The sequence below is a fragment of the Leopardus geoffroyi genome, chromosome B3 (genome assembly GCF_018350155.1).
Source record: "Leopardus geoffroyi isolate Oge1 chromosome B3, O.geoffroyi_Oge1_pat1.0, whole genome shotgun sequence".
NCBI classification, from domain to species: domain Eukaryota; kingdom Metazoa; phylum Chordata; class Mammalia; order Carnivora; family Felidae; genus Leopardus; species Leopardus geoffroyi.
In genome coordinates, this window is record NC_059337.1 from 131582379 (window position 1) to 131609682 (window position 27304).

A 27304-nucleotide genomic window follows, 5' to 3' on the forward strand; every position below is an offset into this window, starting at 1 on the left:
GTTGATGGCTTCAAAAATACTTAACCAAATAGGTGTTATGGAATGAATGAATGAATGAATGAATGAAGGCATGTATGCATGAGTGTCTTGGTCAGTTTCATGTTGCTGTGAAAACTCCATGAAATAATACAGGTAAAATCATTTTGTACCCTCTAAGCCCTTCACAAATGTAAAGAAGCAGCATTATTATTCCTTCCTTGGTTTTTACCCTCCACTGTTGGTAGTGAAAATTGATTACCTATTAAGTGCTGAGTGAGAAGGTTAGCCTTAATAATTTCATTTGGCTTGCATACAGAAAACTCTGCTCCTGCCATACCTTGAATAATCATTTCAGCTCCTGGCTCCCTTTTTCTGCCCACTCTAGCCAACGGTGCCAAATCCTTTCTCCAATATATCGGATCTGAGATCTTGCCATGTCAAGTCTGATCAAGAAAATGTCAGGTTGAAGGAAAGGAAGGCGACTGTGTCTCTCCACAGCTCTTGGTGACTGCATTGTCCTATATTAGCAAATAATTGTTTTCAAATCCAAACCCGTTATAGCACCGTGTTGTTGCAGACCCTCTTAGCGGTTTCCTTGATGGCAATAATTTGATTCCAAACACAAACAGCATAAATGGGGCAAAAATGGGTAGCAAAAGATATTAAGGGTGTTCCATTTGCTTCAGTCAGTTGGTTCCTAGCACAGAGCTGTGTAAAGAATAACTAAATGAAAACAGAATATTCTCTAGTTTTATATAGTAAAATTCTTAGAAGCAGAACCAATGAATTGGAAGAGATTCCTCTGCGTATTTGATATTTTCCCTTTTTGCCATCAGGTGAAAATGATTTAGAATGGATGGTTTTTTTATTTAAAGACATTCAGAAATCGAAGTGTTAATTCATCACTCACTGGTCCCCTCTCAGAGTTTAAAGTCAATCAAATACCACTTCAGCGCATCCTGAAACCGATTGGTTTGTTTGTTAAATCCTCTAGGACAATACTGAAATAAATAAACATGACCTCTGAAATCTGGTTGAGAAGAGAAGGTACATAAGCACCAACACACAGACACAGACCAGTGGTGCGATTCACAACAATGAAATACACCACAGTTTAACAGTCTAATGGTTATGAAGCACGTAAGGGCTATAGAAGAACAAGAAGGGAAAATCTATGGGAGCCTGGTGTCTATACGAGTGGAGAAAATGAAGATAAGTCTCAGGCAGTAAAAACAGAGTGCCCTAATCTCACTGGGAAAATGGAGAAGCTAATATTTATTGGGGCATCAATGGTATTCAAGACCCTCCGTGATGGAGGGCATACATATGTTATCTCACCAAAACCTCATGCTTACCACTGATATTGGATGAGGAAACTGAAATTCAGAAAAGTTAAGTGATTTACTCAAGTAGCACACACCTATAAGTAGCAGAGCCCAGATTCAAACTATGGGTGTGTAACCCTGAAGTTCAACTTCAAGTCCATGAGTCTCTTCCAAACCAAAGGAGTTTGGGTTAAAAAAAAAAGTGGTCACTTCTTTTACTAAAGGAAAATTTTAAATGATGGAAAGGGGGTTCCTGAGTGGCTCAGTCATTAGAGCATGCAAGTCTTGGTCTTGGAGTCATGAGTTGAAGCCGCATGTTGGGTACAGAGATTACTTAAATGACAGGAAGAATGTACGTGTATGTGAGTGTGTGTGTGTATGTGTGTATGTAAAACCAACTGTAAAAATCCCAAGTTTAATAATTCTGGATGTTCAGAATTTGGAAGAAGTGAGTGACTGTCAATCTTTCACTTATGCTAATTTCTTACTCTACTTTTGCTGGAATTTTCACCTTTACAGCATTATTTTGACATGTTGAGAGACACCATCCAAAGAAAAGGAACAGAAGCACCTAATTTGAATTCTGTCTTTACATGTTGGCTTTCATTCAGGCTCACGGAAATCCACTCCAGACAGCTAAAGTCACATAAGGTTTTAGTGTATTCAACCTTGACCCTGTAAAATTTAGCCCAATCTGCACTAATTTAAGGAAGTAAACTTTAATTGCTCTGTCAGTAACCTCTGGCTCTAAAGAGCCTCACTTGAATGGAAAAGAGTCCAAGGGAGAGAAAGGGCATCCTCAGGAAAGTTACAGATGGCACCAGAACAGCCAGGGCCCGGGGGGCAGAGGCAGGCCGTAGCATACCCTGCTTCACAGAGCAGGAACAGTGCCATGAAATATCTAGATCTGTACATAGTCCTGAAACACAAGTCCTACAGTGTAGGAAGGCCTACAAAGTTGATGACATATGAGAAAATACATGAGGAAACATAGGTGAGGTCACTTTGGAAGAAAATTTCCAACACACAAAAAACTACACCAATTACTTTTCCCAAAGTTGGATCATTCATTATGCAATAAAATAAACATTTATTTAGCGTATATTTTGTGCCAGGAGCTATATTGGACTTTGAGACAAAAATAAGTTAAATAAATCTTTGTCCTCAAATTGCTTAGAATGTTGGGTTGGAGACAGACCATCTTGTTAAGGATGGTTTTGAGGTGTTCAAGACAGGAAGCAGAGAACCAATTAGGAGATAATGATGAACTGACCTAGCACAGCATGGGGAGATAAAGAGGGAGGGACAGGTTTTTAAAAAATATTTGAGAGATAAAAATCGTCAATACCTGGTAACTTATTTAATATGGAGAATGATTGTTTTACAAAAAGAAAAAAGAGAGGCGCCTGGGTGACTCAGTCGGTCAAGCGTCCAACTTCAGCTCAAGTCACAAACTCACGGTTCGTAGGTTCGAGCCCCGCGTCCAGCTCTGTGCTGACAGCTCAGAGCCTAAAGCCTGCTTCGAATTCCCTATCTCCCTCTCTTTCTGCCCTTTCCCTGCTCTCTCTCTCTCTCTCGAAAGTAAATAAATATTAAAATTTTTTAAAAAAAAGGAAAAAGAGAAAAGAGTCAAAGTTGCCTCTCACAGATTTTTAGCTTGAGAAGAAACAATAGATAATATGAATCTCAAATATCCATCCATCCAGTAACAGTATTTATTAAACACTTTGTAAATGCCTGGGACTGTAACATCTTTTGTTCAATAAAATCTACATAACAGAATGTTTTTCTGAGATTTACACATTGAAAGAAACCTAAAATATAGTGCAACCCAACTATCTCCAATAAAGAATAGAAGAATATCGAAAACCCACCATGTGTCAAGCCCATTGTTAGAAGATTTGTGCTTTATAACTAACCCTCAGGATAACCATCCATGGAGGCTTCTAGCATCGCCATTTACAAATGAAGAAATGAAGGCTAGGAGAAACGGTCTCATCCACAGATTTGCAGCTATGGAATAGCAGAGGCGATTTAAACCCCGGCCTGGGGCACTTCATATCCCACATCATTTGCACAAAGTCTCGCTGCCTCCAGAAGGACAGGGGTAGCACAATCACAGTGCTGGGGCTAGGATTCCTTCTCAACGCTCTTCTTTAGCCCAGTGACCCTCTATATAATATCAGAGCAAAATGTGTTACATTTTATTTCAGACTTGTTAATTTCAAAGTCACGTGACCCACTGAGTACACTTGTCTCCACGATTTTGCAGCTAGCTGCACGGCCAGCCGTACGCTAGACACATCGCGTTCTGGCCCACCACGGCCAGTTGTTCACATTTCTTCCCAAGTCTGTGCTCAGTGATATCGTGATGGTAGTTTGAAGTCAGCTGTGGTGAGAGTATTTACACCACAGAAACTGAAACAGGCTATAAAATAGGACTTTTTTCAGTTTTCGGAGAACCAGTTGTGAAACATTCACCAGCCCAGCACACCACGGTGTGTAAGCATTTATAGATATGTGTTTGATACGCAAAAATCTCTCAGGGCTTTAGAATCACTTCCTTAATTTGAATCAACTCAGGCTTAGCTAGTATATTATTATCACCATTGATATAACCTGTTGGATTAGCAGAAAACAGTATCACTATCTGATGCTTTGTATACAGTGAAATTAAGTTTGCTTACAATTTTAAAATCTATTAACTCATCTTAGGATTACTTTTTTGGTCCAGATTTCACTGTCCAATCATCTTTGTGTATTTCATGTTTCTACATCCTAGCATGTTTGGGGACGTCTTTGCTTTCTGTAGATTTATGAGGTTTGGGGAGAGGAATCTACAGCGATTTATTCATGGTGAGATTCTAGGATCTCCACTCCGCAGCGACCAACCCGCCAACTCTTAGAATTACAAATACGATTATCATCACATATGACAATTACATATGCTCATGTAGTTGCCGTGACTTCTCAGCTGCCAGGATTGAATGACTATAAAGGCTTTGTGAACAATATAGCTCTAAGGGAGTACAAATGCTTTCCCTGGAAGCAATAGTTCATTTCTGGTGGCTGCATCAGTTTCACAGGGAAACTGTCTCTCAGAGCAACTAATGCTACCGTCAAAACAACCTTCCCATACCTCAAGATGAAGAACTGAACTATAAGTCTTCCTTTCACTGGGAAAAAAACATATATACATTTTGATGAACTATGTGGGCACGCATTAGCTCAGAATGGTGGATTTGAGGAAAGCATGAATATTAATTTGCAATATTTTGAGAGGGACATGTTTATGGCAATTGGATGATTACTTACTGGTAATTGTGTCATAATAATGTTAGTAGTTTATATGCAATCTCAAAAACAAATAATCCAGGGAGCTTAGCGCTGCAATATCATCAGCAACCCTTCAAGAGCAAATCTTTCTTTGAAGACAAATAGTTTCAGGAAAACTAAATGAGAACTTGCCAAGAGTTCTGAATCTCGTAGGTACTGGCTCTCCTTGGGCCAGCAGGCACGTAAAGGAGGCTGGTCCTCACTGGGCGTTGCCATAAACACACACAATTTTGGACCAACCCCCAGGCAAACTCTGGATGCTGACAAATGCTATCGATTTCCCCAAACCTCCCAGGGATACAGAGGTAGCCAGAATGGAAAACTCCTGCGGTCTGGGGACAGTTTTGTAAAACCTGTAGAATATTTTAAATTGGGAATTTCAACGCTCTATTTTCCAATCCCTGGAAGTCATTTGTGAATGCAGGTAATTTTTTTTTTAATCCAAGAAGGTAGAAGTACAGCTGTTAAGACAATAAATATTCTTTTCCAGAAAATAGCATCTTGACTGAGTGAGAGGTACCTTGGAGAGGAGCCCACAGCCTGCCATCTTGCATTTGAAAGGACAGGCGTCATGAATCACAGATACAGGCCACACGAATGTGTGGGAGAGAGAACTGGATTTTCGTCATGTGTTGTGAATTTCCCAGCCATGCTTTTTTTTTTTTTTTTTTAATTTTTTTTCAACGTTTATTTATTTTTGGGACAGAGAGAGACAGAGCATGAACGGGGGAGGGGCAGAGAGAGAGGGAGACACAGAATCGGAAACAGGCTCCAGGCTCTGAGCCATCAGCCCAGAGCCCGACGCGGGGCTCGAACTCATGGACCGCGAGATCGTGACCTGGCTGAAGTCGGACGCTTAACCGACTGCGCCACCCAGGCGCCCCTCCCAGCCATGCTTTAAAGAAGACATACGTGGCAGCTCGAGAGCAACCACTTTCAGGTTGCCTTCCAACCCTTTCTATTTCACTTGTACGTGGATTCCACAAACATGCATTTGTGGAATGCTTATTGGCTCAAGCTACCCACGTGGGGTTCTTTTTGATCACGGAAATCAAAGCCTATTGTTTCTCTAGACTATTTAATCTCCCTTCCTTTCTTTTAAGCGCATAGTAGGCACGCAGATTTACTGCCTCCCTAGCTTCGTCAACTCCGGCTACCAGAACAAAGTACCGTAGACTGGGTGGCTGAAACAACCGAAACTTATTTTCTCACAGTCCTGGGAGCTGAAGTCCAAGATCAAAGTGTCAGCGGGTTTGGTTTCTCCTGAAGCCTTTGTCTTTGGCTCGCAGATGGCTCCTTCCTCTCTGTGTCCCCACATGGCCTTTCCTCTGTGCTTACATATCCCTGGTGTCTCATATCCCAGTCATACTGGATTAAGGCCCAACTCTTATGACCACATTTATCCTTAATTACCTCTTTAAAGGCCCTGAAGGGTGGCAAAAGAAACCACTTTGGCATAAGGATTATTTTGAGCTGAAGGCAACTGAAAAGAAGCAGGTATAAGAAAATTTCTCTGCCTTCCCTCTATTTGTTTTGAAGCAGGACATAATTTACGAAGGTGTCCCTCTCCTCCTCCCTGAAGGCTAATCCTTAGAGACAACTTTAGACGTATCAGTGGAGAAGGCCCTGGCTTAAATCTGCATTACAAATCTTACTCTCTCTTGCAAGGTTTCCATAACTGGCTTCCACGCACCTTTCTTTCTTGTATCTTTAGCTGAAGTTGGTATTTAAATCTGAATTCTAAGCCTTAGAGTTATTCACTCTTCCCAGGTACCTCATATATACATGAATTATACATGTTAACAGAGTTCTGTTTGTCTTTCTCTTGTTAATCTTTTATTGCAAGAGTCTCAGCAAAGACCTTAGAAGGGGAGAGGAACAATCATTTTTCCTCCCCTACAGCCCTGTCTTCAAATACAATCACATTGGGGGTTAGGCACTGGGGGTTAGGGTTTAAACATATGAATATGGGGGGGGGGGGACACAATTCAGTCCATAACATTTATTTCTTTCTTTCACTATAGAGGCAGTAGGGTAAAAAAGAATATTGAGATACGTATGTGCAGATAGGTGGGTAAATGGATGGATGATGGATAGATACATAGATCATTCGATTGGTTGGTCGATAGATAGATAGATAGATAGATAATCACAGTGATAACGGTATAATGTAAAATACCAGGGTTGAGAGTGGAACAGAGGAGGGTTCACATGGGCCTTGTATTCATTGATGCCCAGTGATATAAATTACATGAGCTCTCAGAGATTCTGTTTTCACATCTATAAACTGTAAATCAACGTAGTCATTTTTTCACTAAATATTAATTGAGTGCCTACTATTTGCCAGATGCTGTTCTAAGTACTGGGGATATGACAGTGAGCAGGACAGAAATTCTTCTCCACCCCACCCCCTAACGCACAAATTCCTAGTGCTTACATTCTATCTGTGGACACAGAAAATAAAGATATGCTGCATGGTGATGAATGCTATGTAGAGAGTAAAGCACAGGAGGTAAAGAGTGGGGGGAGGCTATGATATTAAATAGGGTGGTCAAAGGGGATCTTACAGGGAAGGAGACATTTGAGGAAGGGCTTCTCAGAAGTCAGGGTACTAGGAGCCCGAGGCAAGATGTGGAGGAGAGCATTCCAGACAAGGGGGCAGTGGGTGCTGAGTCTCTGGTGTGTTGGAGAAGAGGCTAGCAGGTCAGTGTGGTAGCAGGAGGGGAATGACCCAGGGCCAGAGTAATAGGACATGATGACAAAGAGATAAAATTATGTGGAATTTGTAGGGCACCTGGGTGCTCAGTTGGTTGAGCATCCGATTTCGGCTCAGGTCATGATCTCAGTTTGTGAGTTCGAGCCCCACGTCAGGCTTTGTGCTGACATCTCGGAGCCTGGAGCCTGCTTCACATTCTGTGTCTCCCCGTCTCTCAGCCCCTCCCCTGCTCATGCTCTGTCTCTCTCTGTCTCTCAATAATAAATAATTTTTTTAAAAAAATTATGTGGGATTTGTGCAGGGGAACTCAATAGGGGAACACGTATACAGATTTCTTAGGCTACGGTAAGGAAAATACAGTTTTCTCTGAGATGGGACACCATCTGAGGGTGTGAATCGACTGTGCTTTATTGAGAATAGACGGGGGAGGGGCAACAAGGCAGACGCAGAGAGAACAGGCAGGAAGCCATTCTGACATCGCAGGACCAGGGCTCAGACGTGGACGTGGGGAAAGGGGGAGGGGCTCCAAATACACTTTGCAAGTAAAGCCAAGAAGATTTGCTGATGGATTGGATAATGGATAATGAAAGGAAGAGGATATAGGACACAAGTGAAAAGGGGGGGGTGGAAAAAATGGGGTTGTCATTTTTTGAGATGGAGAATAATAAAGGAAGGATCCAGAGGTAGGTTTTAGATGATTTACGTTCAAGATGCCCATCAGATATCATGGTAGAGAAACTGGGGAGAAAAAACACCATGGAGTCTCTGTAATAATTAATTGAAAGACAATATATGCCAAATAGAAAGCAAAAGAAAGAGTAGCATCAACTAACACCTGATATTCAATGATATCGATATTCGATGACACTCGAATGCCTCTGTGTCACGTACTGTTCTAAGTACTTTATACACGTTATCTCATTAAATCCTCACAACTACCCGGGAAAGATATTACTGTCTTACATATTTATAAGGATGCTGAGGTTAAATATTTCCCCAAGAGAAATACACATGTAGCTGATAAAGTCCATACCGTTGATGCTAGACTCTCCTGCCTCCCCTGGGTGATGTGGAATAAGGCAAGGTCAGAGTGGTAAGATGTCAAAACAGAAAATCCGTGCTCTCTACAGGTTGATTCTCCACAAAGACCCCATTGACTTCTGGTTCATTTTGTTTCTCGAGGGCATCTAGATTTTCATGGAACAGGAAGCCTGGGGTGGTTTCTGCCCATCTGCAAATACTAAGCTGCAAACCCTGGCTTCTCTGCCAGTCCATTGTTGCAGTAAGACTTACATATTAACGAAACGGAAAAGCAAGGAACAGAGAACTACAGAACAAAAAAGAGAACACAAGAAAGTCTGAGAACACAGGCCACCAGTGTAAAGGCACAAAGCTGCAAGGTCCTTGAAAGCTGCCCAAGTGTCCCCTAGGGGTGCCTGTTTTTTAGCAACTGGATTCAAATTAACAAATGAGCCCACAACTGCAGAGTAGAACACTGTGTTCTCGTTCTCCTGCTTCTAAACAACAGGAGAGGGCCCAGTGGGAAGAGAGAGCAGCAGGGGCAATTTGTCCTTGTCAAAGCGAAAGTTCCCTCCCATCCTTCATTTTTTTTTTTTTTACACAAAGCCTCACTCACACTCATACACACAGGATTCAGCACGGAAGGAGGGAGCAAGACATCCAGATTTGAGATCCCCCAGCATCCCGATTCTCTCTTCGAACCGATCCCCGAGCATCCTGATGCTCTCTTCGAACCCACGTCTCCGCACTCCCCACCTCGTAAGGCAGCAGCCTTGTTCACATACTTCTGAGCCATGGTGATGCCACAGGACTTCCATTTTCTGCCACCAAAAAAGGGCCCCTGGAGTACAAAGCTTCTAAAACCTGAAGACAGAGGTGAAGGGAGAGGAGAGATCCCTTCCGCACTGGTAACCACCAGGTCGGGAAGCTTCTGAGCCACACCAACCAGCATCCTTCATGATCTTGTCTAAAGAACCACCTACCCCCTGGGTTCTGAGTATTTACCTTTGCCATGTTCCCCAAGAATCGCCACTGGGGGAAGCTCTCCGGAGAAACATGCCTCTCATCCTGTGACAGGAGCTCAGCAGACACCTGTGAGGCCATCCTTGACAGTGGCTTGAGTGGAGGTTTTAAAAACTTGCGGAAGCCCTTAGCTGCTTTCTCTCACTAGTTCTCAGGTAGCCAGGGGCTTTCTCCAAGTTGCCTGGGCAACGTCCTGCGGGACCTCAGTTGTTGTTCTCTGCACCTGTAGGAAGTGTTCTTTGTCAGCCTGGGCCTAGATTACATGGCCTACTCTCTGCACCAAATCCCAGCCTCGCCTCTCACAGAACACAGGCGTGTGGGAAGGCTTGAATCTGTCATGAGACGCAGGCCCCCCCCCCCACCAGATGACGTTGGGGTGGAGTCCTTTGCCCTCCTGTTCCTTCAGCGCCAAGAGGAACCTCAAGAGATCCAGAAATGACATTTGAGCTTAAGCCTAGTTTTTCTCTTTCACTTGATTTTTTTTTTAATGTTTATTTTGACAGAGAGAGAGAGAGAGAGAGCTGGGGGAAGGGGAGGGAGAGAGGGAGAGAGATTCCCAAGCAGGCTCTGTGCGGTCAGCGCAGAGCCCAATGCGGAGCTCGAACTCCCGAACCGTGAGATCAGGACCTGAGCCAAAATCAGGAGTCAGAGGTTGAACCAAGTGAGACACCCTCTCTTTCACCTGACTACCCTTTCCAAGGAAGAGAGGTTCACATCGCAAAAGGTGCGCGTAGAGCGTTGACTTGGAGGCCAGACTGAAAGAGCGGGAGACCTTGATGAGCAGGAGCTCGTTTAAGCTGAAATAAGAACCCAGCTGTTGGGAAGACAGTTCGGTGCCAACCAGGTCTGACACCACACGAGCTGGGACTGGCAAGAAGGTGGCCCGGAGTCTTCCCGGGTAGGCTATGGTGGACCCCCCGTGGTGTTCATGTTCCGGACACGAGAAACGCCCCTGCTGTGGTTTCTGGTACAAATCACTTGCGAATACGTCCCTAAGGATAGGACAGCTGGCTATGACATCGTCTCGTAGTTTCCTGGGGAGGTGGTTTCAGGAAACTGTCAAGGGAGAGAGTGAGGAAGTGACACAAGGAAGGGAAGGAAGGAGGGAAGGGCGTGTTGTTGAGCTGAAGGCGCCACGCAGAGTCACTACAGTGGGCAACTGCGGCTCAAACCTGCCGGGGAATTCTGGGGGCTGGGGCAGAATCTGTACCTCAGAGGCTTCCCAAATGAAAAGCTAAGAAGTAGGATAGGAAGGCTCCTTGCCTGTCCCTGGCCAAGACACCGTATGAGTTGATCGTGATTTCTTTAGCCATTCCATTTGGCCATTTCGTTTGGTTGTAGTCTTTAATACAAACGACATTATGTATTCTTTCCCCATATGTGCAAGTAAACCTGGAGGGGAAATTGCTGGTAAATGGCTATGTCTATGGACATAAAGAAAACACAACCATTTGGTCCCGCCAGTAATGCAGGGGTGGGGGAGGGGGTCCATTTCCTGCTCCTCGACCACCCCTGCATGCTTTCGGACTTGGAGTTTGTGCCTTCCTTTCCTTTCACCTTCCCAGCAAGCCAGTGAAGAATGTAGGAGACTGTACATTGGCCCGCTGGGCTGGTAAGGGTCCGAGCCAAGAGCCGAGCCGGAACTGAGAAAGAAACCAAGGAAGATTCTTTGTGAGGTGGTCAAGATAAGGGAGCACTCCCAAACACACATACACCCTTACAAACACACCCACGTATACACACAAGCTTTCCTGGTTATTCGGCAACTGCCTGGCCAAAAGCCTTCCTGCACACTTTTTAGAAACTGTTATTTTAATTGGCCCTGGCACCTATAGCCGCAAACGGCGCCATCCGTTTTCATTCTGTGGACAGCAGCCGCAAGCAGCCCGGTAAGAAAAAGGCACCCTAGCAATGGCCGGTTATCACGTCCTGTTGATTCCCCAGGGCAAACTTTCTCTCGTGCTTTTATAGAACATCCCCTTCCCTGGGTGCTTTATCTATTTTAAACCCACAAAAAAAAAAATGATATGGTTTTTGAAAAAAAAAAAAAAAAGACTTTTCTATCTTCTAGCACAGGTAAACTATCTCGCCTTTTTCACCATGACTTATTAGAAATAAATGTCAGCTGTGATTTTGGAAGTACTAAGAACAGGTGTAATAGTGGGCCCACAGGTAATCCGTCCTGCTCAACCCTGGCTGACAAGGATGAATTTTCATTCTTATGAATCACCTTAACGCACTCGTAGAGGAGATTTGCGGTGGTGTTAGTATATTTGTAAGGCTGTGCTGCTGTAAACCTTGCATTCCAGCTTTGAAATAGTTATCATTTCTCTTCCTGTTTGTTCCAAAAACATGAGGTGGCCAGCGTGGAGGGGAGTTCCATGTCCTTCTCTCTCCGCAAGTGCCAAAAGCTCTGCCCGGGCGCCACGGATGACAGCAACCTATATGCAACCAAATGAAACATGCCTCCTCTTTGCAGCTGCTTCAGAATAACGCTAAGGAAAGGAAAGGTCTTTGTGTGAAAACCTATCATTCTCGGTGAGACCTCAGACTCTGAGGTGTGGGCAGAACGTCTCTGCTGGGACAAGGGAAGTGGGGGCTTAGCCGTGGCTCTAGGGTGTGGAATATGTGAAGGTGTCACCAGAGACGCAGGAAGAAGCTGGGACACCCTCCCACGCTCGCTCCCTCTAAACCGTCAGTAGGAGTCCAAAATCATGAAGGGCTTGCTACTGTGTGCCTACCAGGAGGCACCAGCATAACAGTGGGCGACAGGGTCTGGGTCAAGTTGGAGACCTTCTCTGAGGGTTGGGATGACACAGATGTCCAAATGTTGGCCCCAGTGCTCACTGTCTTTGTAACGGAGGCAGGTGATACAACATGTCTAAGTTCCCACTTCTTGGTCACCGGGACAAGAATAAAATCTCCCCTCACAGGCTGTCAGGGGGTTAGCTGTGCTGATGTGGGCAGTGGAACAGACACTCAGTAGGGCTGGGTACTTTTCACACTTCATCTGGTGAGCAGCGAGAGCTGTCCGAGGGTTCTGATCAGGGTGACGTTCATGATAGTTAGATAACCAGGTAGCGTTGTTGAGAATGGATCAGCCACAGGGAGCGGTCCGCATCCGGCATAGATCAGTTTCCTCTCTAGCCTACAGCGAGACCAGAAAATGACCCGTGTGTTGGTAAGTAAAATATTAGACAAACCTGCGGTCAAATATTGCCACTAGTGCTGTGTGTCCTGGGGCAGTTACTCAACCTCCCTGAGCCTCAACATTATTAGATTCTCACCTGTAAAATGGGAATAAATACAGTACACATTGCATGGGTTTGTGATGAAGACTAAATTAGATGAGGACACACACACACACACACACTCACACCCCAGTGCCTACCACATAGTAAGAACTCAATAAATGACAGCCACAATGATTATGTCATACAGAAGCCTCTCTTTCCAGTTACATGTTTGATTCTAAGAAATGCAGTCAGTGGGGGAGGCTGGGTGGCCCAGTTAAGCATTGGACTTTGGCCCAGGTCATGATCTCACAGTTCATTCGTGAGTTCGAGCCCCGCGTTGGGCTTCAGATTCTCTGTCCCCCCTCTCTCTGTCCCTCCCCTGCTTATTCTCTCTCTCTCTCATTCTCTCTCTCCCTCTCAAATAAATAAATAAACTTTAAAAAAAAAGAAAGAAATGCAGTCAGTGCACCCACGAAGGCACTGATAACATTTACTTCTCTCATGGGAAGCCGCGTAGCAAGAACCAACCAGCTTCTAACAAGCCGGTAGCTTAGTTAGAAGTGGGTTGACGTCCTAATTCTGTTGCTGTCTAGCTCTTCCACCTTGGCCATCAAAGTTCTCTTTTTCTGAATTAGTTTCCTTACTGACCACTGGTTGTAGGGTCCTGTAAGGTGAAGGTGTTTATAAAGGACACAGCGTGATTGAAATGTAAGATGGTGTATCATTGTTTAGACCAGGGACATAGACAGTGGACTCGAAGTCAGACAAACTCAGATTCGCTTTCCTACTTTGTTGCCCACTTGCTGTGTGGCTTTGGGCTAACCCCACCACCTCTCTGGTGAACCTCTATCTCTCCGTATATTACATGCAGATAGTAATAACCGCCCCACCGATCTCACAGGGCTGCTGAGTCTCAAACCTGAAAAATGAATACCAAAGACCTTTGTCATTTACAATACCACATGGCTGTTATTTAGGATAGTGATTCATCACAATTAGGGCATTTGCTTGGACAGCTCTTTAGGCAAGAAGGGAGAACAGACAGGCGAAGCCAGTGCAGCCAGAGAAAGCAAGGAAAATACCAAGACAGCAGAAGCGATTTTATAACCTGGGTTCTGACAGACACCAAGGATCTGGAGGATTGGGGACTGGCGGGGTGGAGAGGGTGGTTTGCCTCTCAGTGGTGGGCAAATGGCCCCCAAGCTGCTGCTGCCATCGGGATCCTAGGAAGGCACCCAAGTGGGGATTTTAAGTGCTGTTCCTCCATGGGCTCCTGCAAAGTCTCAAATGTTAGCACCCAGCCATGCTCAGCATAGAGGGGCTTTGGGCTCCGTAGCCAGAGGGCTGCTGAAGAGCTTTGATCTGTACTCACTCCCCAGGAAATGGCCACGACTATTTCCAGAAGGGCGTTTCCACCCTAGGTTGACTCATTCTCTTCCATGAATAACGCTGCCCTTAAGTTACGCCTCCAAAACCAAGTCTATTGTACAACGATTAGTTACACTGTGTACTCGAAAGTTTCTGCAAAGACCATCAGCAACATCCCCACTGAGAATGAGGTGGAATCAAAGGGAAAGTCTCTGAAATCGTGACTTTGAGTTTTTGCTCTGAAATAAACACTGTATTAGATTCATGTTAATTGCTGTATTTTCTTCATGCTCCTGCTAGCGGTCTGCTTTCAGTAGGACCCCATTGGGCAAACGCATGTCAGAAAAGGAATTTGTTCACTGTTCAAGTGATTTTTCACCCTTTTTCTTTCCAGTAATGCTAACAAAACAAAGAAGGTGATGGGCAGGCTAAAGGGCCATCCCACCGGGCAGACTGCTCCGCTATTTGAAGCTGCAGGATGCTCAGAACCATCCATGAAGTCGCATTTCCAGGACTATTTTCAGCACCCAGGAGAAAGCAAAGGGCCCGAAGGCCAAATCTTGCTATCTTAAAATGATGGTTATTATTCGCCTCCGTTTGCCACGGCTGGTATTTTTTAGCCCTGAAAAAGCCTGCTGTGGAGGTGTTTGATGCCTTCCCCCTGTGGCCCTCCCTTCCAGCTGGGTGAGGGGTGTCTGCCCCTTTCCCGAATGTCACAAATCCTCTGTTAAAAGAGGAAATGAAATGTCACCTCTCCGGCAGCCTCAAATCTCAGAGATGCTGGAGCTGGGGTTCCTCCCCAGCAAAGGTGCCCGGCCCTGGCACAAGGCTGTGGCTCCTGAGTGACCCCATGGGCACTAGATTCCCCTAGATCCCCTCGGGATCCCCCCAACCCGAGCCTTGCTTTTCCACATCACCCTTAGCGGAGGGGGGCAGCCCCTTCATCAAAACAAAACTGGTCGCACAGACTGTGCTCTTGTTCAGTTTGTACCGCAGCTTGTAGGAAAAGGAGTTTAGCTCTAGGATTTGGAGAGCGCTTGTTAAATTATTAACCCCTTTAGACGGAATACTCATTCTAGAAGAAGCATCTGTGCTATGGGCGCCGGGTGGCCACCTCCCCTTCTCCCAGGAATCCCCTGCAGACCTGGTCAGAGCAGCTCTCCCCTTCCCTGCCGCGTCTTGGCTCAGAACCAAAGGTGGAGGGAATCCTCACATCGGGACAGGCCACTCAGGAGAAACCAGCCACTCCGTCTAGCCCAGCTGCCCTGTGAGTGCCTCGAAGTTAATAAAATGTTAGTTAACCCCGTCTCTCTCTTCAGATCCTGCCACCCTCCCCATTTAGCAAATGCCTACCAGCCCGGGCAAGATGTCACTTAAAATGCACCTGCTCTCAGAGGTGCCCGGGTGGCTCAGTTGGTTAAGCCTCTGGCTTCGGCTCAGGTCACGATCTCATGGTTCATGAGTTCGAGCCCTGCATCAGGCTCTCTGCTCTCAACACAGAGCCTGCTTCAGGTGCTCTCCCCCTCTCTCCCTTACTCTCTCTCTCTCAAAAATACATAAACATTAAAAAAAAAAAAAAAAAACTCCTGTTCTTCTTTACCTGCAACAACAGTTGCCAACGGCTTCTCCTTCCCAGAAAGCCAAAAGCATGTCTCTCATGTAAATACCTGAGCATCTAACAGAATGTCAGTGACAGCTTAACAATTTCAACGAAGCTGCTCTTCTTTCCAACACTGAAAGCTCTTTCTGTGTGCATTTTCTAATTACGAAAAAATGATACATGCTTGTAGGAAAAAAAACCCAATTCAAAGAGTACAATAAGTAAAGCAGAAAGAAAACATTCCATAAACCCCCCCCCCACCTCCAAAGACAACTAGAGTAAATATTTTAGTGTCACTCCTTCCAGAATTTTCTCTGCTTGTGCCCATTGTTTTTAAGTAAACTGACAAGAAGACATATTGAAAGCTTTTCTTTTTTGACTGTAGTGAAAACTTTGAAACAACGTAAATGCCTGTCAGTAAGAAAATAGTGAATTAAATTCTGGGGCATGTGCGCAGCGGAATCCCTCACGGTTACCAGGAGGAAGAGACAGATGCCTGTCCCCTGACAAGGAAAGATGTCCACAGTATACGGTTCAGTGACAAGAGCAAGTTGTAGAACAATCATGTTTCGAAGTTTAAGCATTTGCCTGTGTTCAGTGTATTTGCACATTCTCCAGACCTCCATTGATCATGTCTCCTCCTTTTACTTCTTTCTGTAAAGTTTTTTTTTGAAATGTTTATTTATTTGAGAGAGAAAGAGAGCAGGGGAGAGGCAGAGAGAGAGAGAGAGAGAGAGAGGATCCCAAGCAGGCTCTATGCTGTCAGCACAGAGCCCAATGCGGGCCTCGAACCTACGAACCCTGAGATCATGATCTGAGCTGAAACAGAGAGTGGGAAGCTTAACTGACTGAGCCACCCAGGTGGCCCTTTTTAAATTTTTTTTTAAATCAACATTTGTATATAAGAGACAAAGAGAGAGAGCGCACGCAAGCAGGGAAGGGGTAGAGAGAGAAGGAGAGAGAGAATCCCAAGCAGGCTCCAAGCTGTCAGGGGAGAACCCACCTCAGTTTTCGCTTATTTATATTTGGGTGAATATGCGGCTGCTGAAGATCAATCTGTCGGAGGCCTGGGGTGCTCATTCTCTGGGAAGTTTCCCTGCAGTTCCGCGGCCCCCTTCCCACAGACCAGCTCTGGACCACCAGCACCCTCCCCTCTGGTGAAGTTCTCCCATATAACAGGTTGACCCTCTGGCCCGAGACCAGCCCGCCCCCACCTGCTAAGGAGCCCGTTCCTGCCTCTCAGCTCCTGCCTAAAGCTCCGGCCTGAGCCCTCAGGCAGATTCATTCACCACCACCAGCCTGCGAACTCTGTCCCACCTGGGAGAAGTTCCACGGGCTTCCCTCCCTCCTCGAATGACAAAAACTAGGTGGGCCTCTATTTGCTCCTGTTTCAACAACTCTTTCTCAGGAGACAGTCATGTTACTTGGCTCTTTTTTGAACCAGTTAGAACATCCGTCTGGTCTCCTCGTGTGTTGAATAAAATCTGTAGCCCGTGTTCATTTTTATATCTGTATGACAGCCAAGATTTTTTTCTCCCCCCCGCAAAAAATCTTTAATGGTAACGATCAGTTATTCAAAGAATACAGCCAGATGAGCCAAGTATATTTGTTTCCTAGTGGTGCCGTAAAAAGTTACCACGGCTTTTTAACACTGCCACAGTAAAGGTAGTGGCTTATAAAAGCAGAAGTCCAAAACTCAAGATGGTGTGCAGGGAAGTCTGGTTTCTCCTGGGGGCTCCGGGAGAGAGTGGGTACCTGTCTCTTCCAGTTTCCAAACACCACTGGCATCCCTTGGCTTACGGCCACATGACCACGACCTCTGTTTCCATCTTCTCACTGTTTTTACCTCTCTCTCTCACTGAACCCTCTAGCACCCTTCCCACCGTCGAGCTCACCCAAATAATCCAGCATGATGTTCCCATCTCAAGTCCGTAATTACTAAGGCCCTGTTGGGAGCACCTGGGTGGTTCATTTGGTTAAGCATCTGACTTCGGCTCGGGTCATGATCTCACGGTTCATGAGTTTGAGCCCCGCATCGGGCTCTGTGCTGACAGCTCGGAGCCTGGAGCCGGCTTCAGATTCTGTGTCTCCCTCTCTCTCTGCCCCTCCCATGCTCACGTGCTCTCTCTCTCTCTCTCTCTCTCTCTCTCTCTGTGTCTCTCAAAAATAAACATTAAAAAAATAAATAAAATAAAAACTAAGGCTCTTTGGCCATATAAGGTACATTCACTGTTTCCAGAAATGGTGGAGGCGGGGGCACATTATTCAAGAAATGTAGGAAGAGAAGAAACTAGAAAAACAAAGAAAATATACAGGGCTAGAATCCTACTAAGGCTTTTCGTCAAAGGCTTAAAAAATGCTGTGAATAAAAGAATGATCAAACACATTACAATACATACATATGTCATTGAAATACTACGCAGCGGTTATGACAAACGAGTTAGGTCAGCCTGTGTTAGCATTACATGTCACGACACGGCAAGATTTTCAAGATACGGTCACTGGAAAAAGCAACGCTGTGTCGGTGAGTAGATGGGCTCTAGATACACCACAAACTCATATGCATGGTCATCCCTGGAGGGGAAGGTGGGATCGAGTGGGGACATGGGGGGACTTTTCACTTTCTATCTGGGAATTCCTTGAGTATTTGCAATATTATATTTGCATTATGTGTAATTTTTCAAGATCACAGTAATGAAAGTATCAAAGACGATCCAGAGGGGGCGAAATGGCCTTCCCTTCCCCTCCCGGCTGCATCAGAGAGCCCAGGTACGGCCCCCTCCCGCGCTGACCAGATGTACGGGAAGGACAGACAGACACGGGCAGCGTCTCCCCAGAGGTAAGCGTGTGTTCACTCGTTTCCCAGGCCGCAAGGAACCCCTGGTCGGAAGCTCTCCTTTAGGCCCCATTTCTCGTACCTCTTTTCTTCTGCAGGCAAACTCTGAACCGCCCAGGCCCCCCAGCCCGCCGTCCTAACATTCCGTGGTGTTCGCCTGGATCGTTTCCTCCTTTGATGCCCGGCCACCGTCAGCCTGGTTCTGATTAGCAGCCGGCACGTAACACAAAGGCGAGTTCTAGAAATACGCAGTTTCCACAAGCAGCCTGCTCCCCTCTTATTATGTTAATAATGAAGCTATTCCCCGTGGTACCTTGGGATGGCGTATCTGATAAGCAGCGGCAGCATGACTGCGTGTTCCAGACATTCGTGCTGCATAAACAGAGCAAGCGGAGGCGGAAACAGCTCCGACACAGCCTTCACACGCATACAAATTGGGGACAACTGCCATCTAAAGGCCCGATGTGTCCGTTCGGCACACTGCTCTCGCTCAAACATCCAAGACTAACGTGTTGCCTGAATGGGATCCGGATTCGATGATCCCCTCTGCACCTGAGGCATGAGGACCACAGAAGCCAGAAAGCTGGCTTCCATGTCCCTCGACCTACTTCAGGGACCCTAGTGCTGTCGAGTGCTTTGGAGGGCAGCAGCCCCTGGTCCCTCTTCGAACCCATACACAGGGCGCTGGTCTGAACCGGCATTTACATTTACGGAGTACCGCGGGCTGTAGCAGGTGCCAAATGAAACATCAGTCTTTTTTTTTTTTTTTTTAGTTTATTTATTTTGAGAGAGAGAGAGAGAAACAAAGTGTGAGTCGGGGAGGGGCAGAGAGGGGGGGGAGGAGAGAGAGCATTCCAAGCAGACTCCACCCTGTCAGCACAGAGCCAGATGCTGGGTTCCAATTCGCAAACCGTGAGATCATGATCTGAGCCACTATCAAGGGTCGGAACGCTGAACGGACTGAGCCACCCAGGTGCCCCAACACATCCGTCACTGTACGTCACCTCAGTGATGGCCAAGATTCCTTCTCAAGGCCGAAGACCCACTTATAGATGAAAACGCTATCATGGGCCCCTAAGGGAGAAAAGATCCCTTTTTAGCACTTATTGATTTTAAAAATATACAATGAAAAACTCAATTCAGCAACTCTGAGTAAATGTGCATCTTATTGTCAAAACGGTATTTACATATATTTGAAAATCTTTATACGTCTATTTTTGAAGCTTATTATTATGAAATAAATGTTTGTGTTTCCCCTCGCCCCAGAAAATTCATATGTTGAAACCCTCTTTCTCCAGGATGAAGGTATTAGGAGGTGAGGCCTTTGGGGTGATTAGGGCGTGAGGGTGGGGCCCCCGTGAATGGGGTTATTACCTGAAAAAAAGAGACCCCGCAGAGCTCCCTAGCCCTTGCCACCTTGTTAGGACAGAAGTGTGCAATCTGCAACCCGGAAGAGGAAGCTTACCAGAACCCCATCGTGCTGATACTGATCTTGGACTTCCAGCATCCCAAATATAAGAAATACATTTCTGTTGTTTATGGGCACCCAGCCTATGTACTTTGTTATAGCTGCCCAAACAGACTAAGGCACTTACTTATCCCCTCCGCAGACAACAGATCCAAGGATCTCTTGCAATATTTCCTTAGCCATTGCTCCGAGGAGTTCTCAGTCCATAACTTAGGAATCACTACTGTAGAGGAGGCAAAAGAGAAAGCGGCCTTGTTTTTGCCCTAAAGATCTTAACATTTTTAAAACTACTAGAGGAAAGAGTTTCAAGTGAAGCCTATAGCGGATCAGAGGGAGAGAGTAGACGTAAGCCTAGAAGAGGCCATAGCAGTGGGGGTGGAGAGAGAGAAAACAGAATGGGTAAGACAGTAAAGGGGGAGACCCTGGAGATGTCGGTGACCACCTGAATGCAAGAGAGAGAGTCTCACACAGACACCATGGTTCCTGGCTCCTCTATGGGCTAAATAATGGAGCCGTTCACCAAAACAGGGCTGGAGGAGTGGGTCTCGATGTCTCCCTGGGCATCTCTGCCTCTCGGCTCTCCCTCCTCACAAATGAGACAATATCCTGAGTGCTCTTGCAGCCACAGTGGAAGACCCACTTCACGATCACCGAATGAGTCCATTTCAACTCCCTTCTGTTTACACCCAGGGAATCACAGCATATCACAGAATCCGGGAAGGAAACCTCTTCCTGTGAAGCCTCCTGTCGAAGATAATTTGGATATGCACATTCAATCCAGGGACTGCCCCATTCTCTGATTTCTAGCAAGGCCAATGTCTTATTTGTACCTGAAGAACGACAGACTTCTCTCCAAGTACTTTGCTTTACTGTTTGCTCCATTGCTTGGAGGCTGAAGAAAAGAGGGCCTGGGAGATGATCGTAACGCCAGAATATCAGCTTGCAAAACCACTGGCTGTCCCAGACATAAATAATTGTATATATACATATTTTAATGGAACAGCATTTGTGGTGCTCTTAACTCCTGCCAGGCGCTGGGCTACATGGGTTTACATTCACTTCCTCCTTGGAGAAACCTTCAGGACCATCCAGTGTAGAATTACCCCACCTCTCCCAACTTACTCTTCATGCATCTATGAGTTTTATTTTCTTCATACTACTGCTCACTCTCTGTAATGACCTCATGTCCTGACTCCTTTATGTATCATATGCGGCTACCCTCCAGTTGGTAACCATGGTAACCAAAGGCAGAATTTGTTGGCTCATTAACCCCTCTATTCCCAGCGCCTAGAAAAGTGCCTGGCACCCCATAGGCACCTTCTTCCTTCATCTATCTAATGAATGATTCCATTTAAACTTTGTCACAACAAATGGGGTACTAACTTGACTTTTCTGAAATTGGACACTGAAGCTAAGAAAGATGTAAAAAAAAAAAAAAAAAAAACCTTGACCAAATTTACACGGCTACTAAGGGGTGGTTAGGATTCACACCCAACTCACATTGGTCTTCTAGCTGGAGCTCTTAAGACAATGCTGCCTGTATGCCTAACTTTGAGCAGTGACTCATTATTGGGGCAGAGATGAGGGTAGAGAGCTCAGCGTACCCCATCGTGGCTCCTGAAAGAGAAAGGGCTCCTAGGGTATCAGCAGCATTATCTTGTTCTATAAAGGGCAGCTTATTCAAGGCAGGCCCTTAGAGCTGTCTCTAAGCATTACACAGGAAGACCTTTAGAATCAATACAAAGGTTCACCCAGCACGTCTCTCTCTCCCCAAATCAAACACAGATGTCCCAGTGGACGTGGACAAAGGCTTGCAAACCTAGATGCCCAAAATGGCAACTGGAAGGATGTATAGGAAGAAAAGCCTACCTAGGGGAAAAGAAAAAGTGTTATTGATCACTCTTGATCCTTAGGACTTTTTAGCCGCAGCTGGGAGGACCACCGCATCCTCTGTCACGGGCTGACTACTGGATTCTGCACCCACCCAGTTCGTGAGGTTGGTAACTCTCACGGAGGCAGGAGAGATGGACCGCAGAGCAACCCTGTTACTTCAAGGTTCCTATCTCTTCAGATTTGTATGTAGCAAGGGCAAATACCTTCATTTCAGCCCAAACCATTGTGTGTTCAGGCTTGTTTCCTCTGACAATGAAGAGAAGGTACAGGTGAGAGAGTTGGATAGAAAAAACATACATCTGCACATGTACTTGTATGTGTAAGTGTGTGTGTTCACATGGTCAGTTGATAGTAGCTTGAGTGGAGTCGCTGCAAAAAAAAGCTGAGCTTGGGCACAAATTACATTGGAATTGCTCGCTGCTATTGACTTCAAGCTGCTTCCAGATTGCTACCTTGGGCATAGGATGCGAGCAGGAAATAAGCTGCCCATTTGGAAAAGAAGAAAAATAAGCAGTTACCCTTTAATGGCCATATCTAGCAAGTGAGTCCTTTTATACTCCCTGTTTGGCAAGAGTAGAACAATAACTTAATGAGACTTTCCTCTTCATCCTCCGCCCACCCCACCCCTAACCAAAGAAAAAGCCTCAAAAATCAAACCTGTCTCCAAACTGCTCAAGTTTGAGGTTGACAAGTGAACACAGACCAGAACACAGGTGCCCTAGTCCCTCCTTACAGCAGGAGAAGCCCTGATTGATCAGTCAATCCCAAACCCCATTTATAGATCACTCAACTGCATCTGCCTGGCTGAAGGTGTTATTATAAAGGCACACACCTAGATAGCTTTAAAAGGGGAAAAAATGGGGATACCCATACAGTTTCTAAATGCTTCTGGCATAGAGCTGAGCGAATGATGGTTCCTTCTTTGGGTTCTGAAGTTCTCATAGCACGGAACTGAATATGCCTTAAGAAAATAAAAAAGAAAGGAGGGAAGGAGGGAGGGAAAGAAGGCAGGCAGGGAGGGGAGGGAGAGAAAGAAGGAAGGAAAGGAGGAAGGGAGGAAGGAAAGAAGGAAAGAAATAAGGGAGAGAGGAAGGGAAGAAAGAAAGAAAGAAAGAAAGAAAGAAAGAAAGAAAGAAAGAAAGAAAAAGAAAAGAAGGAAGGGAGAGAGGAAGGAAGGATCCAACCAAACAAGAATCAAGTCAAGGGCCTCAACTTCTAACCTGCAAGCATGTGGACAGCAAAAGGAAGAGAGAGGGCAGAAGAGAAGGAGGAGGGCAATAAAATCCAAATTAAAAGGCAGCATGTAAGTGATAATGATAGCTTTGGGCAGCAAGACAGGATTAATCAGGGGGATTTGAGTAAATTCAGCAGGACAGTTTGCCATTACCCTGCTGAAGCCCTTGATATTTATCAATCAAATGGAGTCACAAATGGAATCTTGGAATAAGCAGGTCTGAAATGCGGGTTAATGAATCCCCCTGTGGACATGATAGCCTTCATCCCTGATGTTACGATGAGTGGGGGCTTTCCCAGAAATGCTCCGCAGTCTAGGAAGAGGCAAACAAGTGATAACGAATCATAACTAAGTGACCAATACACCTCGGGTCCCGAAGCTTTGCACCTAACCTAAAAGAGGCTCTAGCTCAAGGAAAACCAGACCCCTAGGTTTTATGTTCTGCAGCTCAGCTGGCAACCTCCTCCAGGGCTCAGGGGTCACTGTGGTGTGTGAGAGATTAAAGATCACGGAAGTTTCAGGATTGGGGGGGGGGGGGGGGGTTCGTGCTCTATGAGGAAGGTTCTGACTGCTGTAAACGAAGCCAGGTGTTTGGAAACTTAGTAAGTGTTTATGGAAATCAGGAAGGGGGCTGGGGGCCCATCAGCAGAGAACTCAGGCAGCTAACCACGCAGATCTCACGGTAAATTGGGAAGGCAGTTTCATTCCCACCAAGTTAAATTGAACTTGAAATTGGGAAGTCATGTTCCTTTCCAAAGGCTAGTTTTCCCTGTAAGACACTGTCATTAAGGGGAGGGAAGCAGTCTGGGAATCTTCAATCCTCTATGATCTGGGGCTTAAAGGGTCACTCCAGCCTTTCAGAACTGAGGGCAGGGGGGCCACAATAGTGATGAAGCAGGGGAGTAGAATATGGGATTTTTAGTCTAATTCTGAATTGACATACGGTCAGTTAAGAAAATGGCCTGTGTAGTGGAATGTGAAATTCATGAGAATTATCGACTGTATTCATAAGGGTGGCTAAAAAGTGATTAAGTCTGCCACCATATTTAACTATGATGCCTTAAAAAGAGGAGGCACTTAAATGCCTTTGTGGATATTTTCATTTATAGGGTTTCAGAATATTAGTGGTTTGCATTACTCGCTTGATAACATCAGCTTTAAAATATGTACGTTAAGAATACACACCTAATGCTAAAATCTGTATTGCTTATATATTGCTGTAGCAGCTTAAACTAACAATACACATTTATCTGGGGTCTCTCGTGAAAGTCAGAGGCAAGTTGCCAGCCAGGGTCTCGGTCATCTGAAAGCTTGACTGGGCCAGGAGAATCCGCTTCCAAGATGGTCCACTCACACAGCTGACGAGTCAATGCTGGTTGTTGGTAGGAGGCCTCAGTTCCTCACCACGTGGACTTCCTTATAGGACTACTCTAGTGTCCTCACAATATGGCGACTGGCTCCCCCAGATGCCCATAATAGGACATGACTATATTTGCTTAAATAAAGTAGATATGTGTTCTCTCACTTATAAAAGTCCTAAGGTAGGTGGTATGTGATTGGCGTAGTGCTACATTAAGTCATCAGGTGCCTTGGATTCTGTCCCCCCATCCTTATTACAAGACCTGAATGTTGCCTCCTCTGTCAATATGGAGATCTACTAGAGATCCAGCCAACTGTCCACAATCGAACAGGAAGCAGAAGTTAGAAGAGAAAGGCAAAAAATGAGCCCATACCAACCGTCTGCCTCACAGTTCTGGTTTCCAGAGTGTCTGCCCAATAACCTCTGTTTCCACCTCATTAGCCAGAATGGTCACCTGAAGTTGTAATGGAAGCTGAGAAATTTGTATCTAGGGCAAACATATTGCCACGCCAAAGAAAATCAGCTTTGATAGCCAAGGAAGAAAAAGAAAATGGACGTTGGGTCAGGAACAAACAGGTCCTGTCTTATCTGTTTTGTAGAGATCCCAGGAAGTTGTGCTATGCCAGAGTTCCCCCATAATATTTGCACAAATTGGCACATATGTTTAAAAAGGTCAGAGTAGGGAAGCATGGAGAAAATTGGTGGGTGAGAAGTAGAACAGAAGAGATGCCTCATCTTCGGTAAAAGCATAAATTATCCTGGGAATGGTCTTACTGTAAGGATCAGACGGTTGCCATGTTCCCTAAAGGGTTTTAATGGTTCCAAGAAATGAACTGGAAAGGACAGGTGCTTTGTAGCACTAGCCCACCATGACTGGATTGTCTCTTTCCAGTGCGACTGGGGACCCACTGGAACATTAGGCTGAAATCCAAGGCTGTCTTTGCATTCTCTCTCCCTGACATTTACAGTAAAAGGCTGAATTCTCTGCCTGGTAAACTGCGAGGCACTATCAATAGTGGGTGTTGGAAAATGATGCAGAAACAAACGGCACATTATTTATGCCAGTGGAAACAGTAAATCACCCTTCCTTTGCACTTAAACAGCACGGCAAGTGCAAATCAAAAGTTCTCACACCTCAGAAGGAGAATAATCCACGAGCTTCTCAGAGGAAGGAATTACCTACCTGCCTATACGGTGCAATAAATGTCCCTTTTAAAATGAAATAATTTCTGAGCTCCTCAGCACAAGACTTACAGTGAAAAAGACAGCACCAATATTAAAATTTAATATACCCAATATTGTCATGTAACAATAAATCAACTAGAAAAAGCAGCAAGAATTTTTTTCTCCACTCCTAAAAAGAGTTACAGCGCCTTAATTTGAATGGATGTTGGGTTACGATTATGGGTTACGATGGTGAAAAGCATGAATTCGTGTCTCTACAGCAATCAGATGGGGTTGCACAGAGCAGTTTATATAATATGCGGTGTCCTGCTCTGTCAATGTCAACGAGTATCCGCTTCTCTTATTAATTCAATGGACTATAAAGATGACAAGTTTAGAAGCTGGAATAGTGATAAAGTGAAAGCTTGGAATAGTTCAATCCTCGCGGCTTCATGGTGCTTTGCAGAGGTTGTCTGGTTCCACCCTCAGACTGAGGTGCGTGGCGAGTGCATTGCCTGTGCATTAGGAATAGGAGAAAAGTTTAAGGCTTGAAGGAAAAATTCTAACAGGCAGACTTCCCATCTGACTGCCTACTTGTAAGACGGACCCTGTTCGGACCATTTCTATCCGTAACCAGAGTCTGGAGTCAGACAAATCTGATTTAAATCCTGGCTCTGCCACTTAGCAAGTGGGTGTGATCTCGGACAGGCTGCTAAGGCTTCTTGAGTCTCAGTTTCACCTGTAAAAACGTAGGGAAGAGGCGACCTAATTTGCAAGGTTGGCAGATGGCATACCTTATGTGAAAGGGTTGAAGCTGGGGTAGGTACTGGCTGAACGCTACCCTTCCACCCAGTACTTTCCAGATTTCAAAATCAGGACTCCAGCTTGGCATGCATTCCCACCAAAGAGGTCTCTGACCTGCTTCCTTAGCCCGTTATTCCTGGAAGATTAAATACGACTGTATGGAAAGTGATTAATGGTGCAGGGCGCCCGGTAAGGTCTCATCATCTTCATCATCGTCATCGTCGTCGTCGTCAGGACGCGTGGCCGGGTTCTCTCGGTGGCCCTGCCAGAGATCCCACAAATGACGTGATTCTTCATGATGGAGTGGAGGAAGGAAGGGAAAGTTCCCAACAACGTGTGACAATTTTCTCTGCTAAAATATGTTCAAAGATCCCTTTTCAATCCTTTTATTATTGTCGTTAGTCACAAAAAGGCCCAACCAAGACCCCTGGAAGCCCTGGCTTCCCGACCTCTGTGCTGTGCCGGGTTTTGATTTAAGAGTTCAAGGAGGCAGCGGAACGGGCCACAAAAGCACACATGCGCGCTGGCCCTGATCCTGGGGGCAGATGACAATGCTGCCACCTTGCCCGAAGGAGAGTGCACACGACAGCCTCTTCAACAGAGCGCGGCTGAAGCCGCGCCCCGGCGGACCCAGCCTGCGGCTCCCAGCGATGATTTACAGAGCAACCGCACCTTCCATCAGAGGCGGAAGGGGACAGCGGCCACGCTGCCATCCCAGCTGATTTGTTAGCTACAGATCAGTCACCAAGGCAGACAGAAACACAGTGGGTAGGGCACACGTGGTAAATGTGAGCGCCTTCCCAGGGAGGGATAGGCAGCGAGGGGTGGGGAGAGAAAAATGATGGATAGGGCCAAACAGATAAAGTTTCTTCTGTGGCGATGTTACATCACCCTTAAATAGAAAGCGTGATTTATTTTCCCCAAGGCTGAGGGCAGGCAAGG

The 27304-nt window shown here is 45.7% G+C and overlaps 1 long non-coding RNA gene across 1 annotated transcript; it reads right to left on the reverse strand.

The window, feature by feature from the left end:
* Positions 1–19278: 19278 nt before the first annotated feature.
* LOC123582333 lies at positions 19279–21108 on the reverse strand. The gene is made up of 4 exons (XR_006704325.1): positions 20738–21108; positions 20548–20651; positions 20035–20130; positions 19279–19513 (listed from the first exon to the last, which is right to left on the reverse strand). It is a non-coding gene; the product is annotated as an uncharacterized LOC123582333 (long non-coding RNA).
* Positions 21109–27304: the final 6196 nt, after the last annotated feature.